The sequence below is a fragment of the Trachypithecus francoisi genome, unplaced genomic scaffold (assembly GCF_009764315.1).
Source record: "Trachypithecus francoisi isolate TF-2019V2 unplaced genomic scaffold, Tfra_2.0 Lachesis_group0, whole genome shotgun sequence".
Classification (NCBI taxonomy): domain Eukaryota; kingdom Metazoa; phylum Chordata; class Mammalia; order Primates; family Cercopithecidae; genus Trachypithecus; species Trachypithecus francoisi.
Window position 1 is genome coordinate 18237269 of NW_022681453.1, and position 15552 is coordinate 18252820.

Consider the following 15552-nt stretch of genomic DNA (forward strand, 5'->3'; position numbering starts at 1 on the left):
CCTCATTCAATTCACATTTAAATAGAAAACAACCCCTCTAAGTCTGCGCCAGGCTGGCGGCACAGGGCTCCAGGAGCCCACAAGCTGTTCCTGGGCCTGCAAAGAGGCTCAGGCGCACAGTGATCACTCACTCAAATTAACAAATCATTTTATTTAGAAATTAACGGAATTTGTAAGTGACGGATGGCTTCAGAGACACTGAGGAGGGGGAAAGCCAGTCGTGGGCCCGTCCCTCCTCAGCAGAAAGGCCTTCCGGACAACACAGGTCATGGGGGCCAACATTCCCCATCTCCACAGCCACCCAGTGTGATAGGCAGGCTAGGAATCCTGTTGCCATTCTGTGGTGGGACACTGAGGGTCAATGAAACGCCAAGGTCCCCAGTGGCTCCTGCTAGACTGAGGGCATAGGCTCTGCTGCGAGGGAGCCCAGTCAGGGCTGGCTCTGCCAGAGAAGCAGGGTCCTGGGTCTGCAATTCCACTTTTGGGCTTTAGAAGGTGCTGTGCAGAAAGAACTGAGCCCCACGTGGGTCCAGGGTTGGGTTTGGCTATGGATGAGCTTTGTCAATACAATTATACTCTGGAAACAGAAGTCCTGGAGACTTGAGTTCCAGGCCTAGGGCTGCAGATTCACCATCTGTGCAATGAAGGACACAGACTTGGACTGCCAAGGGTCCTCTCACCCATGAGAGCCGCTGAAGACCAGTTATTAAATACTGACAAATGAAAAAAAAGTTGCTGATAAACCCTGGTCCCGCCCAGACCCCTCCTTGGGGTTACCATGGGCTCCTGATGTGTCTGTGTGTCCCCATCAGGTCCTCTCTTCCAGGCTCCCACAGTGCCTGTGTGTCCCTCACCAAGGAACTCACTGCTCTGTCCTGCAATTTCCCAACAGGCTGTGTACTCTCTGAGGCAGGAACAATGCTGTTTGTTTTTTCTGCATTCCAGAGGGTGTCCAACACTTGGTCACTATTTGGTGAATAAACAAGTGAATGAATGAATTAATGAATGAATGGGGGGACCCTGGCTGCAGACACTCCAATGCATGAGAAAGGCTTGATGAATGTCTACTATGCTATACTGTCACACCTCCCTGCTTTTGCACACACTATTTCCTTTGCCCAGAATGTTGTGGGCATCCCCCTCCTCTGGACGGACAACTAATTGTTTTCAGCTTCTTGCTGCCCTGCTCAGTTGCCCTCTGCTCTGGGTCTCTTCCTGCTTAGCTTCTGCCCTGCACCCTTGTCACAGTTGTGGTTACAGTGGTGCAGGCATCAGCTGATTTACAGGGGTGGCCACTCTGCACCAGATTTTCTTGAGGTCATGTTGGAGACTGATTCTTCCTTGTCCCTCCTTTGACCAGGGCTGGGCCCATTTGGGGCTTAGAGCATGGCCCATCTCTGAGAGCTTCCCAGTTGTGAATGTCAGGAGCTGCTGAAACAAACACAGAAACACCCCTGGAGGGTAGAGGGAATTTTGGAGGGGCAAGACAGAAGACAGGGCCAGAGGGATGCAGCATGAGGGGAGAGATTCCCAGGAAGAAAGGAGGAGGGTGAGATAGAGCTAGGAGCTAGGAGTAATGGGGCTGGCAGCAGAGGCCTGGCTGAGACCTTTATTCCTTCTATAGGCCACCTTTAGGTGGTGCACAAGGCCCAGAGAAATGTTTCTCCTTCCCAAACTGTTACAGTTGTGAGCTTAGAGTTCCACCGTGGGGTGACCCCTGATTTGGCACTCCCCACTCTGGGCTCCAGGGTGCCCCCGCTAAGGGGAGGGCAGACAGGGATGGTGGGGGGCTCTGAAAACCCCTGCTCTGTCTTGGACCCCACGGGCTCTGCAGAGGAACGTGGAGATCACAGCACATGCAGTGGGGCCATGTTAGACCTAGCTGGGAAGCCAGAAGACCTGGGTCCTGACTGGAGCCATGGAACCGCTGTGTGGTCTCGGGCAAGTCTCTTTTCCTTTCTGAGCCTCAGTTTTCCAGTCCATAAAATAGAGATCTTCATCTTGGACCTGCCTACCTCTAGGTGCAGAGGTGAGGCAAGTGGAGAAAGGGATGAGACAGCTGTGATAGAGCTGCACACCGGGAGTGACAGTGTGTGCGTGTGTCCATCGGGTGCACACAAATACACGTGGGCATGATGAGCTGAGATGCACATGTGCACATGTATCCCATTCACATGTGTGTGCATGTCCATTTGCACGTTCCACATGGGGGCATGGGCTCTACGTGTGCTCCTGTGGTTGCAGACAGGGCAAGAAACATGGGCCCATGGGTTTTATACATGCACATGTGGGTGCCTGAAGCATGCCCACATGAGAGCCTATAAGTGAGATGGAACTGTTGGTGCAGCAGGAACTTTGAGGTGGTAGAGCTCTCCCTTCTCCTCCTGCCCCATCTCCTCAGACTCTTCTGGTGTAGACACATGTCTCACTCACACACCCCTGCCATGCATGCAGGCTCTGCCATGGTGGCCCTGGCTCATGCCTTAGCCATACATACAGACACACATATCTACCCAGCATCATGCCTGACATCCACAGGGGACACATCCCAACCACATGACAACCCCCATGAGCTGAGAGACACCCTGCTTGTTTCTGGCCTAGGCAGGCCCTGCAACCCTTGCTTGTGGGGTACTTGGGGGTTCTCTTTTGCTGACATCAGCAGCTGCTCAGGGTGGCCTGGGGCTAGTAACCTAGGATGGTCCAGTGCCGTCTGCTTTGCCCACACTGCACCTTTCCCCACCTGCTCCCTCGCAGCGCTGGGCAGTGGGGAGGACCCCACAGATCGTCAGGAAGCTGGGTCACCAGTGGGTAGGTGGGGCTTAGACCCAGAGCCAGGAGGAAGGCACGCCTCCTCCTCCTCCCCACTGTCTTCATGCCTGTGCGGGCTCCAGGTTTGCACCTGTGGATGTGGGGAGGGCGCCAGCACCCTCTCCTTGGCCCCCTGCTGCTTGTCCTCTGGCACCCGTGACATGCTCATTATGCATTCTCACATTACTCATCTACTCTGCCTCCTGCCTGGACCACAAGGTCCCTGAGGGCAGGACCAGGCCGACCTGTCGCTGTGTAGTCCCCAGCAACTAGTGCAGTACACTTAGTGTGTACATGGGGAATGAATGGATGGGTGGAGCCTGGCAGGATGGGGTTCAGGGAGCACCAACATGTGCTACAGTGGGAGGAAGAGCCACTCATCCCTGCCTGTATCAGGTTTGGAAATTAATGGGCCCGCAAAGAAGCCAGCTAGAGGTGGTGGCAGTGCTGTGAGAGGCAAGACTGTACTTGTGCTCCTATTGGCCCAAAGAAACAGCACCCTGCCCTGTGAGGGATCACAGGCTCCTTCCCTGTGATCACCCCCACCTTGCCATCTGCAGAGCCACAGAAGAGGGCACTGCTTGGGGCTGGACCAGGGAAGGACACACAGTAGGTGCTCAACATGAGTCTGTAAAATGAACAAGTAACACCCCTGCCTTACTCAAGGGGCTGCCAGAGTGTCCAATGCCAGGGTTGAAATCCCTGTGTGATGTTCAAGGTTCCCATTGCTCTTTCTACCTTCTTGGCCCTCCACTGCCCCGACCTCCAACCAGGCCCCTGTGCAAGCCCCTTCCTGCCTTTGCTTGTGCTATGCCCCTATGTGGCCTGTCCTTCCCTCTTCCTGGCTAATTCTAATTTCACCCATTCACAAATCTTGCCATAGCCCCACCCCACTCCTTGGGGATGTCTCCCTGAGCACTCCCAGGGCTGGTCAGGGTGTCCTCAGGGTCTGTGAAGCAGGGCATGTGCAGGGAGCCTCAGGAGGGGAATGTAGGGCAACTTGGGGGACCAGTGTGCAGGGATCCTTGTTCTAGCTCCACAGGGCCATGGCCACCTCTTCTCTGTGGCATCCTGGTGTTCCCCATGATGTCCAGCTGTGTCCACTGGCTGCTGCAGGGTGGAGAGGGACAATGAGGTAGAGGGATGGAGGAATGGAGGGGTGGGGCCCCTCAGAGGTCTGGGCCTTGAGGGGGTTCCCCTGTTTCTCCCTCACGGTTGGGGCATGGCTGGGGTTTTGAGTCCCTGAGCCTTTGGGGGTTTGGAGGGGAGCCTGGCCTCTGGGGGAGGGAGATGTGCAACCATGGGGAGCGGCACCTCAGTGTGGGAGTCGGGGGATGATCCTGGATGAGTCTGTGTGCTTCGGGCTGTATCTGGAAGCCCTAAGATGGAGGTGCTCAGCCTGCAAAGGAGTGGGGGAGGTGAGAGGAACATGGGGGAGCTGGTGACTCAATCCCTATTTCCTGGGCCAGGGAGGGATTATGGGATGGGGAGTCTCAGCTGAAGTTCTCTAGAGGTGGAGCCATGGAAAAAGGCTTAGCCTTCTGCAAGAAGCATCATGGTCTGACACAAGGAGGAACTTCCATTTAGTGGGCTCCCTCTCTAAAACAGCGACCTGAGGACACAGTGGCATCTCCCTCCAGAGTTAGGGATATGCTAACGGATCACTGCCTGGGAAAGGGGGATGGGCCAGCCCTTCTCCAGCCCCATAATTAGAGATGTTCTGGCTCCCTAAGGTCAAGGACCTCTAGCATACCTGGGGTCCTGACCATGTGAGCCAGGACCTGACACCATGGCTGGAGCTCTGAGTTGGGAATATCTACAAGGGAAGCATTGGTGACCCAGTTGGTGACCTTGAGGCCCACGACACCAACCCTGGGCTGCTTCTCACTTGATGAGTAACCCCGTGGGCACGTCCCCATCCTGTGACCAGTGGGCTCAGGAATGAATCTGAAGCTACCAGAGTTAACAGCATCCTTATGGGAAAGTGGGGGCTCCTTCTACCTGGGGAAATCCCAGCCCGTTTAATGGACGCATGCTGTAGCCTTGAGTGAGTATGCAGGATGTGGCAGGAACACATATAAGGCCCTCAGGAGCTGGCGTCGTTTCCCACATCTGACAGCAACACCTAGGGTTGGAGCCCTCAGATGCCTCTCTGGACATCTATGGCTGTACCACTCTGAACGTGCACTATCTCTTCTGATCTCAAAAGCTAAGCAGGGTCAGGCCTGGTTAGTACTGGAATGGGAGACCACATGGGAAAACTGGGTGCTGTAGGCTTTAGGGAAAAAAGAAAAGAAACGCCTCCCCTAGCATGATGGGAAGCCACAGAGGGTGCCCAGGGGAGAGAGTGGTCAGCAGTTCCCTGGGGCCAGGCCCTGTTTCCCCAGGTCCCTCGTGGAGACCCAGAAGGTCTGGCCTCTGCTCCTTGCCTGCTGTCTCTCTTCCTTCCACCTCTCCTTCTAAGAGGAAAATCACAGGAAAGTCAACCTTGTGGGGAGAAAGGAGAGGATTTTTAATTAAAAGTTAAAGAGAATTCACGTCCCGACACCCTGAGAGAGTCGCAACAAGAGAAGGCGGGGAGCTGATGGGGCAGCGAGGGGCAGAGCAGAAAAGTAGGCCATGCCAGCTGAGGGCTCCAAGCATGGTCCTCCCAGCTGCCCCTGCCCGGCTGGAGTCCATCAGTGTGGCAGGCTCTGAGCTGCACGGGGCTCTCTGTGCAGACAGGGCTTCAGTAGCCTTTGGTTTTCCATCCGGGGAGTGGTGGGGGGCTCAGCAGTGGTGCTGTGGCTAGGGCAGCACCAAATACTGACTCAAAAACAGCTTAAACTGCTGTGCTGCTCCCTCTGCCTGGCTCCACCTCTGGGGGGTAGGAAGGTGAATGTTCCTGCTGCCAGGAAGGAGGATGAGGCCTGGTGGCCTGGCTGGAGTTGTGATGCTCGGTCAGGGCCAAGGCTTGGGGCACATGTGACCCACTGCAGGGCTGTACACATATCCTGTGTATAGTCCACAGCCTCTGGCAGCCCCTTCCTGAGAGACAAACCACACCTTGGTCAGGATGGGAGAGTGGGAGGGTGTGGGGGCTCTGGGCAGCCCACCAGCTATGGGAAGTTGTTTGACAGGTGGGTGGACGGATAGGTGATGGCGACGATCACTGGGGTTCCTGTTGGCTGTGTTTGCTGCATGCCTGGCAACTGGCGCAGCCCATCCATGCGTGGCTACATGTGCTGTGTAGAGGCAATGCTGGCATCCTGGCCCCCTTGCCCCTTCCTCCTTGCCCCCAGCCTGCCTGTCACACACATGCCCTCATGTGCCAGGCTGTGAGTGGGAAAGGCCACTTAGTATCTCATTAGTCTTAGCCCAGCCTGGGTCTGGGCAGTCCCTGGGTGTGAATAGGGTACATGGGCACTCCTGGGGCAGGGCTCAGTCACGCCTATGCCATCCCTTCCCCTGGGTTCTGGGAGGTCTCTGACACCCTCGGGCCCTGCCCACTAACCTTCATTGGCTCTCCAGGCTCTGAAGCTGAGCTGGGACATGTGTTGAGGGGGCATGTGTGCAGGGGACAGGGCCAGAGCTGACCTGTGAGGTGGCCCCACGTCCAGAAATCTTTCTTCATCCCATTCCCTCTTTACCCTTTCCTGGGAAAAGAAAAACGTGGAGGGGGAACTATGACAGACATCATTTTGCAAAGTGAGCTAATTACAGGGAAGTCACACAGGGAGATGAGATTAGCAGAAGGATATTTGATAAAAGGGAGCCCAGGTATGCACATGGGTGGTGGGGAAAGGTCAGGGTCACCCTGAGGAGATTGTGGGGCCTGGTGCTTCTGCCTGGGCCATGGGGAGTGGAGGCCGTTGCCCCCCCTCACTCAGGCCACAGTCACAGGCTGGGGTGTCATTGATGTCCATAGGTGAAGCACAGGTTGGTCCATGTTCTCTCTTCAAATGCTCACTACTAATCTGCTGGGCCTGGGGATAGGGTCTTCCCAACTCTTCCACCTGACTCATGGTGGGGACGCATCAGCCCAGGGCACTCCTGCCACCCCATGGTGCCCTGCTCCCCAACTCTTCAGCCCTTGGCACTACAGGGACACAGGAAGATGATCTGGGAGTCCGAAGACCAGCAGTCTAAAAACTATCCCTCAGCAGGGCCCTGAGGCCCCCAGCACCTGGAGCCAAGGGTCCAAGATGCGAACTCAGAAAAGCTTCGAGCCCCTCAGAACTCCGGCCAGGAACATGATGCTACACTTGTACCAGGACCCCAGGATGTGAGTGAGTCCAGGGGAAAAGCCAATGTCCTCTGACCCCCAGTGACTGGGAACTGCTCACTGCTGCACCCCACCAGCTCACTGGCTGCCTCCTGGGGACAGGTCAGCAGACATCTGAGGAAGGAAAACGAGAGGCAGGCAGGAGGCACTGCCTGTTTCCCAATCATCCACGTTGGTTCCTGGGGGTTCTGCCTTCTCACCCTGCAGTCTGCTCCTGCCAGAGATCCCCTGGCCCACAGGCACTGCTTCCACCCTCCCTCCTCTTCAGCAACCAGGAGTTGCTCCGGACTATCCCTCCCTGGCTGCCTCACCTTATCCTGAGTCAACCCCGACATCCCTGCAGCCCTAGCTCTGGCTGCAGGCCTCTGACCCCTCCCCTGACAACTACAATGGCCTCCACTTCCTGTGGACTGGAGTCTAACTGCCCACCCCAGTTCAGAACTTGGAGTCTAGCATCCCCCACAGTGGAAGCTGGCGGCCGCCCTGGATTCTGCCGGATCTTCCACTCCACTCCCCCAGATTGCCACAGGCTGTTCCCTTTGTCAGAATGCCCTTCCCTGTTCTGAGGTGCAAACTCCCTCCTTCCCTCTAGCCTCAGCCTCAGCGCCCCTTCCCTGCGCTTCCAGGCAAGTGGGACACTTTTTCACAGAATCTCAAAGTGGAGTCAAGTGACAGGGATCTTCCCCGCCAAGCCCCCTCCTGGAGCAAAGGATCCAAGATGTAAGCATGTAAGCTCAGAAAAATATGAGGCCCCTTCTTTCTTTTTTTTTTTTTTTTTTTTTTTTTTTTTTTTTTTTTTTGAGAGCGGAGTCTCGCTATGTCGCCCAGGCTGGAGTGCAGTGGCGCGATCTTGGCTCACTGCAAGCTCCGCCTCCCGGGTTCCCGCCATTCTCCCGCCTCAGCCTCCGAGTAGCTGGGACTACAGGCGCCCGCCACCGCGCCCGGCTAGTTTTTTGTATTTTTAGTAGAGACGGGGTTTCACCGTGTTAGCCAGGAGGGTCACGATCTCCTGACCTCGTGATCCACCCGCCTCGGCCTCCCAAAGTGCTGGGATTACAGGCTTGAGCCACCGCGCCCGGCCCTTTTTTTTTTTTTGAAACGGAGTCTCGCTCTGTTGCCCAGGCTGGAGTGCAGTGGCGCGATCTCAGCTCACCGCAAGCTCCGCCTCCCGGGTTCACGCCATTCTCCCGCCTCAGCCTCCGAGTAGCTGGGACTACAGGCGCCCGCCACCACGCCCGGCTAGTTTTTTGTATTTTTAGTAGAGACGGGGTTTCACCATGTTAGCCAGGATGGTCTTGATCTCCTGACCTCGTGATCCGCCCATCTCGGCCTCCCAAAGTGCTGGGATTACAGGCTTGAGCCACCGCGCCCGGCGAGGCTCCTTCTTTCAATGGCGATAACCACACGGCACAGGCGATCTACACGCTGGCTACACCTCCACTCAGAAGACCCCACCGGCAGTCCCACCAGGTGGACTCTTACTGCCCATCTACAGATGGGGAAACTGAGGAGAAAAAGGAAATCACTGGCAAAGGTCACAAGGCTGATGGGTCAGTGCTGTAGCTGCGATCTCGCCTGGCACGTCTCCCTCTTCATCCAGTTGCCTGGTCCACGCTGCCCTGGAAGCCGAGTCACCCTCACAGACTCATTTCTGGAAACCCTACTTATGAAGAGGGTGGGGGATCTTATTTCAGAAGTAAACAGGATTTAGTTGGCCCAGCTCTGCTATGTGGCAACAGACCTGGTCCCTAAGTGGTGGAGCAGCTTTGGCTGAAGTGAAAGAACCTGGGGTCCCCCCAGATCCAGGGTAAGCTGCTTCCCCTTTCTGGTCCCCTGTTCTCCCATCTGTCTCTGACAGCTGCCCCACAGTGCCAGTCACTAACCAAAGCTGCTCATTTCTGCCCTCCCCAGGGCTATGGCTCCTTGACCCCTGGCCCATGCCTACGCAGCTCATGGATGGATCTCAGCTTGCCTGGTTCCTGGTCTCCTCAAGCCCTCTCCCATCCCCTGCCCTGACCCTGTCTCAAGGTCTATCTGTCTGTTCATCTGTCCATCTGCTTGACCACCTAAGGCTTCTCTCCTCAGAGGCTGCCAGACCTGATGACTGGGGACACAGGGGAGGAGAGAACCAGGGCTGCTCAGAGGGATGGTGAATAGAAGGCTGGGAAGCCCCACACTGAATCTTCAAAGGCTTCATGACTGCTGTGCTAGGTGGAGACTGCGTGCCCTGCTGACCTTTTCTAAGTCCCACCCCATTGCCTAGGGCTGCCCCTGCTGGTTTCAGATGCCTGCCCAGCCTGCACTTGGCAGTCCTGTGGGATGAATATGTGAACTGAGAATGGAGAGTTGCCCACTTGTCCACCAACCCTGCCCAGGGAGGGGCTGGACCCTAGGCACCCAGGAGGCTGAAGGATGGGGCGTCTTGCCCTAGCTGATCTCCATAACTGGGCTCCAGCTGGTGTTGACACAGCAAACATGCTGCAACTCCCATTTGTCGAGGCACAGAGTGGGCAAACACAGGAGGCTGCAACAAAGGGCCCGACAACCGTGACCAGCCTCTCAAACAAGGGCCCCCAGGCCTGTGCCAGGAGGCAGGAATCTTCGAGCAGCTGGATACTCTGGCCCTCAGAGGTGAGAGCTGGGGACAGGGCCCTCGATGAGGCCCTCAGAGAGGGGAAGGCTGGCAGGAGGCCCTGCAGCCCAGGATTGTTCTACACACGGGGCGGAGCTAAAGGAGGACAGATCTGTCTGTCCGTGGGGCCCGTCCCACGTACCACCCCCAGAAGCATCCCTCCCTGGACTGGTGTCACCAAAGCCTGGGCATAAACTCTGATGACAGATCTGTGCAGCCACACTTGTTTCAATTGTACTGGTAGGGAAACTGAGGCCCACAGAGTGTGAGGTTTGCCAAGGGCTCAGTGCTGCTCAAGTGTGAGGGGCTGCAGCACAGGATGTGTGAGGGCTTTGATTCTTGGCCACCTTCTATGCTCTGGTTCCAGTCATGGGCACCCCGTGCCATGCTGCACCTGCTAAGGACCCTTGGCCACAGGTTCTTTTTTGGGGCAGTGCAAGGTCTGGACTGTGTGGGATGTGGTCTCTGGATGGGGTCTCACCTAGACCCCAGGGAGCCCCGTGTACCCCAGGGAGACCAGCCTCACACTGCATCTGCACATGTGCTCTGTGGAGCCTGCCAGTGGGCAAGACCCTCCGCCACTGCATGCACGCATCCCAATACACATACATGCGCTCTCCACCTCAGGACCTTGGGCCCTCTTGCTCCCTGATTCTCCCTTGCCTAGCTAAATCCTCCCTCCCCCCAGGTCCCCTGGGCCTGGTCAAGTATCCCCATGGGCTTGCCCCATGGCTCCACCCTTTGTGGCATGCATCACATCACTGCCATCTTCAGCAGACTGCACTCCTCAAGGGAGGGGCCCAGTAGGTCTATTCGTGCTGTCCCCGTACCTGGTAACCTACTATCGTGCCAGCACACAGCAAGGGCCAGTGCTCACTAAACAGAAGCTGAAGCAAGGGAATCTGAGGCACCTAGTATCCCGGGACAGGAGGAACCAGGGTCAAGGTGGAGTCTCCTCCAGGAAAACCTCAGGTGCCCCTGCCCGGGTCACCACGGCACCTGGGGCCGGTGAAACCTCAGGTGTTAGCTTGGGGAAGACAGCTGAGGGTCTAGGAGGGTCCCAAGGGCCTTCTTGCCACCCTATGCCCCCTACCCTGGGTCTGCAGCACTATGCCTTCCCCAGCAGTGCCTCTGTGAGCCTCAGCTTCCTTCTCCCATAGGCACCCACTGCCACAGAGAGGCATTGCTCACTATGTATTTTAGGGCACAGAAAGTGGGGCCAGAGAAGTGACTGGCTGCTCCCAGGGCCATGCTTCCATGAGACCAAGCTTCCATATGTGGATATGCAGCTACCACCCCAGAAGTCAGGTGGAGAGCCCTGTGCCCTGCCTGTCACCCCCACGCACCCTCTCTCCTGCAGGGGAAACTGATGCACAGGCCGAACCTTCCAGGCTCCCCTCCCAGCCCCCAGTACTCCCATCTCAGCGGATTCAGACTCAGTTCGGCTCACTCTCACTGCTAGGCCAGTGCCCAGGCTGGGAACTCTACTGAGATGCCTTCCTTCTTCCTTTCTTCTACCTTTGGAAATTCCACCTGCCTTCCAAGGCCCAGCTCAAATGCTACCTCCTCCAGGCTGTCTTCTTAGACTTGCCTGTCCCATGTTAGCTGCTCTGCACATTGGGACCCCACAGCCTGTTGCCCGTCTCCTTGAAGTCTGGGCCCCAGGGCAGGGATTAGCCTGGCCACCGGCTTGCCCTTCCTCACATGCACCTACCTTCCCCCAGCCTCGCACATGAGGATTTCAGAACAAAGAGCCAGACACTATTAAAACTCAATTAAAATTCTTACTTTTCTGATCCTAAATTAGGCTGATTTGTCCCTGTGGCACCTGCAGGCCCTTTCCCTCCACCTCCTTGCATCTGCTCCCTTCGCCAGCTGGGACCCCCAGAGAAGAGGGCACCATCAGGGGATCCTCCCTCTACGTAGGCCTTCGCTGGGGAGTGGAGACACATATATCTCCCTCCCTTGGGGTTCATTTTCTCCATTCAATGGACTCCCATCTCCCTGTCCTGGATTCTTCTCCTCTGGAGGTGAGGTACAAGGGTATTAAAAAGGAAACTAGGGGCAACAGCTCCCAGCCTGCACTTGGAGCCGTCTCCTGGCCATCCTCTCCAGCTGCTCCCCAGCAACCCCCAGTCGAGGTCCTGCCTCTAGGCCCTTGTTCATGCTCTGCCCTCCACCCGGCATTCTCACCTTCCCTTCCTGCCCCTGGCCTTTCCCTTTGCCCCAGCCAGCACCACTCTACTTCCTCCCAATCCCTGGGAGCTCTGGGAGGGGCAGGTACACAGGCTCGGGAGCCAGGGTAAGCAAGGGGTACTGAGACCTTGCCTCACCCAGACAGTGACCAGGGTTGACATCTAGTCTCAGACTCTGTTCTCTCATCTGTAAACGGGCATTCTGCCCCACAGCAAGTAGACATTGGAATCACACCTGGCCTAGGGCCAGGCTGGGGGCAGCAGAGGTTTGCTGAATGACTGAGTGAGCAAGTGAAAGACAGGGAGGCTGCATGGCACTCCCAGGGGAGGCACCTGGCATCAAAAGCAAGGCCATAGGGCGGGAGAGGCTCTTGCAGTGAGAGCTGGGCCTGGGGCATCTCAGCCAAGGTGTCCCCACAGGTGGTGGGGTGACACCAGTCACGACACCCAGGGTGTTGAGCTTCTGGGCCTGACACATGCCTGCAGTCAATCCCTTCCTCTGACCTTCAGCCACTAGGGAGAATTTGGTGGCTGGGTACAGGTGTCTGGAGTTGACCCATCAGGCTCTGTGGGCCTTGGGGTGATGCACATCAGCCCCCCTAGACCCTTCCTTTGACTAGCAGGTGCTAGTCAGGAATGATCACAGCGCTTCTGACCCCTCTTGAGGTCCCCGCATCTTGGAGGAGGTCCCAGGAGACGGGCCTGCTCCACAGGAGCAGTCTCAGGAGCCAGAGAAGCTCAGCCCCAAATCCACAAGCCAACCTTTCCCAAGGCCTGGCAGGCTGGGCCAGGCCCTTGTCTGACCACCACTAGCTCAGGCGGGTGGGTGAAGACAAGAGAATGACTATTTCTCCTGAGGATCTTTGGCCATGCCCCAGCCATGTCCCACCTGCACTGTCTCCCTTGACCTTCCCAGGGAGACCAGCTCCCAGCTGGAGGCCTCCAAGAGGTCTTGGAATTCTAGACCGCCAGACAGAGATGCAGGCAGGGGAGGCCGTCCCCACACTCACGTCCAGCTGTTGGGGGTAGCGTCTTTGCCCAGGGCTCATGCTGACCCCAGGGACCCTTGGGTTTACTGTCCCTTCTGCACACATCCAGGCCACCTCGTCCAAGGAGCCCTCTCTGATGCCCATTCCTTGGTGGTCACTCTGCCACCACATGTTCCCTGGTCTCTCCTAGCATTCACCACCAAGTCCCTTCCTTATCTCCTTGTCAGCCAGCTCTCTGGCTGCCTCCCTCTGTAGGCGGAGGGCCCCAAGGGTGCCCACACAATGGGTATCCAACAGATGCCCAATCCCCAATGCTTCCCCCATCCCTGGGGACCCCCAGCTGGCTCCTGTGGGCGGCACCTTGCCAGGAAGCAGCGGCACTGTTTGGGTGAGGGGAGAATAATCAGCTGTAAACGCTGCAATCAGGGAGAAAAGGCTGCTTGGGCGCTTGGCGCCCACGCGTGTGCCTAATTGGCTCCGCGTGTCTGCGGCTCCTTTCAAGAGCAGGAGAGTGGAAGGGTCAAGATCTCTTAATGTTCATAATGGAGGGGAGGCAGAAGCCATCGCCAGCCCCACATAAACACCTTTTAATTGCCCAGAGAAGGGTGGGCGGAGGCAGCCAATGCCACAGGATTTCCTGCCTGTCCATCCACCATTACTGCACCTTTTAGAGCTTCCCTAGTGTGGAGTCAGAGCCCAGAGGCGGAGCCCCAGCCACAACCCAGAGCCTCAGCCCTGGCATCTGTTCTACAAATGTTCACGAGTTTGCAGAACTCGTGTTCTGTTCCACACCAGGCCTTGGCAGTAGGCGACACCCACGGCCTGGTCCTCCGGGGGCCAACCTGTTTGTCTCCTCGTCAGTGAATGCACCAGTGGACCCGGCTGAACTGCCCTCCAGCTGTCTCAGTGCCAAACTTTCCCCCACATCTTGCTGCCTCCTCCAGGCAGCCTTCCTGTGACCTCTCTGGACTGAAGGGATCTTTCTCCTGCTGGCCTTTCCGCCTGCACCTCTCCGAGGCCCCCAGTATCTCCCTGCTGTGGCTCCCATGGCTGCATTTCTGTCCTGTTAGGCCAGTGGTTCTCAACTGGGGCAACTTTGCCCCCAGGCCACATTTGGCGATACTTAAAATTATTTTTGGTCGTGACAACTGGAAGAGTGGTGTACTGCTGGCATCTAGTGGGTCGAGGGCAAGGGTACTGCTAAACATCCCACAGTGCACAGAGCAGACCCATCGCAAAGCAGGATGCGGCTCAAGGTGTCTAGATAAGGCTTTAGAAAGGAGGTGGGAGCTGCGCAGGATGGTCTCCTTCCTGACAAAGGGAGCAGTCTGCTGCCCCACAGTTCCTGGCTCCCTCCCTGGCTCGCACCTCCTGCCCCTCTGAATGCCCAGCCCAGAGCCCAGTTCCTGAACAGACCCAGTCACACTGCCAACAATGCATCACTTTAATTGGGTTAAGTGGCCATTAGCAGCAAAAGCAGGGCGGATGTGTGCAGAAGGGTTTTTAATTTTACTCTTTAAATGATGCTCATTCCCCAGAGAGGCCACCGATGGTGGGAACAACGCCTGCTGGAGCCCCTAGAACCCAGGCCAGAACTGCACGCCACCTCCTCCCAACCATGTGAGCCTCATGGGGGTGTGGGAGGGGTGCTCAGTGTCTTGTCTTCACTGCCCAAGGAAGAAACTGAGGGGGCAGGGACTTGCCCAAGGTCACTAGGTCATCAGAGAGCAAGCCCCTGTCAGAGGAAACCAGTGCCCCATCTCCTGTTCCCTCGACCCTGTCCCGCTCTGGACAACAAACACCACATGGCCACTAATGGTAGCAGAGAGGAGGGCAGTGGCTGGGGAGCCATTTGTGGGGTCTGGAGCCCAACTATCTGGATTTAAACCCTGGTTTTGGCCAGGTGCCATGGCTCACACCTATAATCCTAGCACTTTGGGAGGCCAAGGCGTGCAGGTTGCCTGAGCTCAGGAGTTCGAGGCCAGCCTGGGCAACATAATGAAACCCCAGCTCTACTAAAATACAAAAAAATAGCTGGGCATGGTGACACACACCTGTAATCCCAGCTACTTGGGAGGCTGAGGTATGAGACTTGCTTGAACTTTGGAGGCAGAGGTTGCAGTGAGCTGAGATCCCACCACTGCGCTCCAGCCTGGGTGACAGAACAAGACTCTGTCTCCTAAATAAATAAATAAACCCTGGTTTTGCTGTGAGACCTGGAGCAAGTGGCTTAAGCTCCCTGAAGCTTAGTTTTCTCAATGTGAAATAGAGAGTAGGGAGTAACCCAGCAACCTGTGTGAGGATTCAGAGCAATACAGAGCATGCAGGCTCACTTCAGGTCTGGCACTTGGTGGGCACTCAGAGGCCAGTAATCCTGGAAAGGAAAGATTTCAACCATTTTTTTGGGAAAAGTCCTGAGCTCTGAATCTACACAGAATCACCTGTGGCACATTAAAACATTCTGATGCCCTGCCCCCGAGCCCCCCGGTCCCCCCGGTCCCCCCAAGAATCTGATGCGCTTGATCTGAGGCAGGGGCTGGGTGCCATGATTTTAGAAGCTCCTCAGACAATTCCAATGTGCAACCAGGGTTCAGAAATGCTGCACGAAGGCAAAGGTTTGACCCTTAGGACAATGGGAGGGACCTGAGGGGGAGGATGGGA

At 56.6% G+C, this 15552-nt stretch overlaps 1 protein-coding gene and 1 pseudogene across 2 annotated transcripts in view; one reads left to right on the top strand and one right to left on the bottom strand.

Moving 5' to 3' along the window:
- The window catches only part of CACNA2D2 (calcium voltage-gated channel auxiliary subunit alpha2delta 2), a 143166-nt gene that overhangs the window by 53184 nt on the left and 74430 nt on the right, over positions 1–15552 (bottom strand). The window lies entirely within an intron of this gene.
- Positions 4970–5088, top strand: LOC117084766 (annotated as a pseudogene).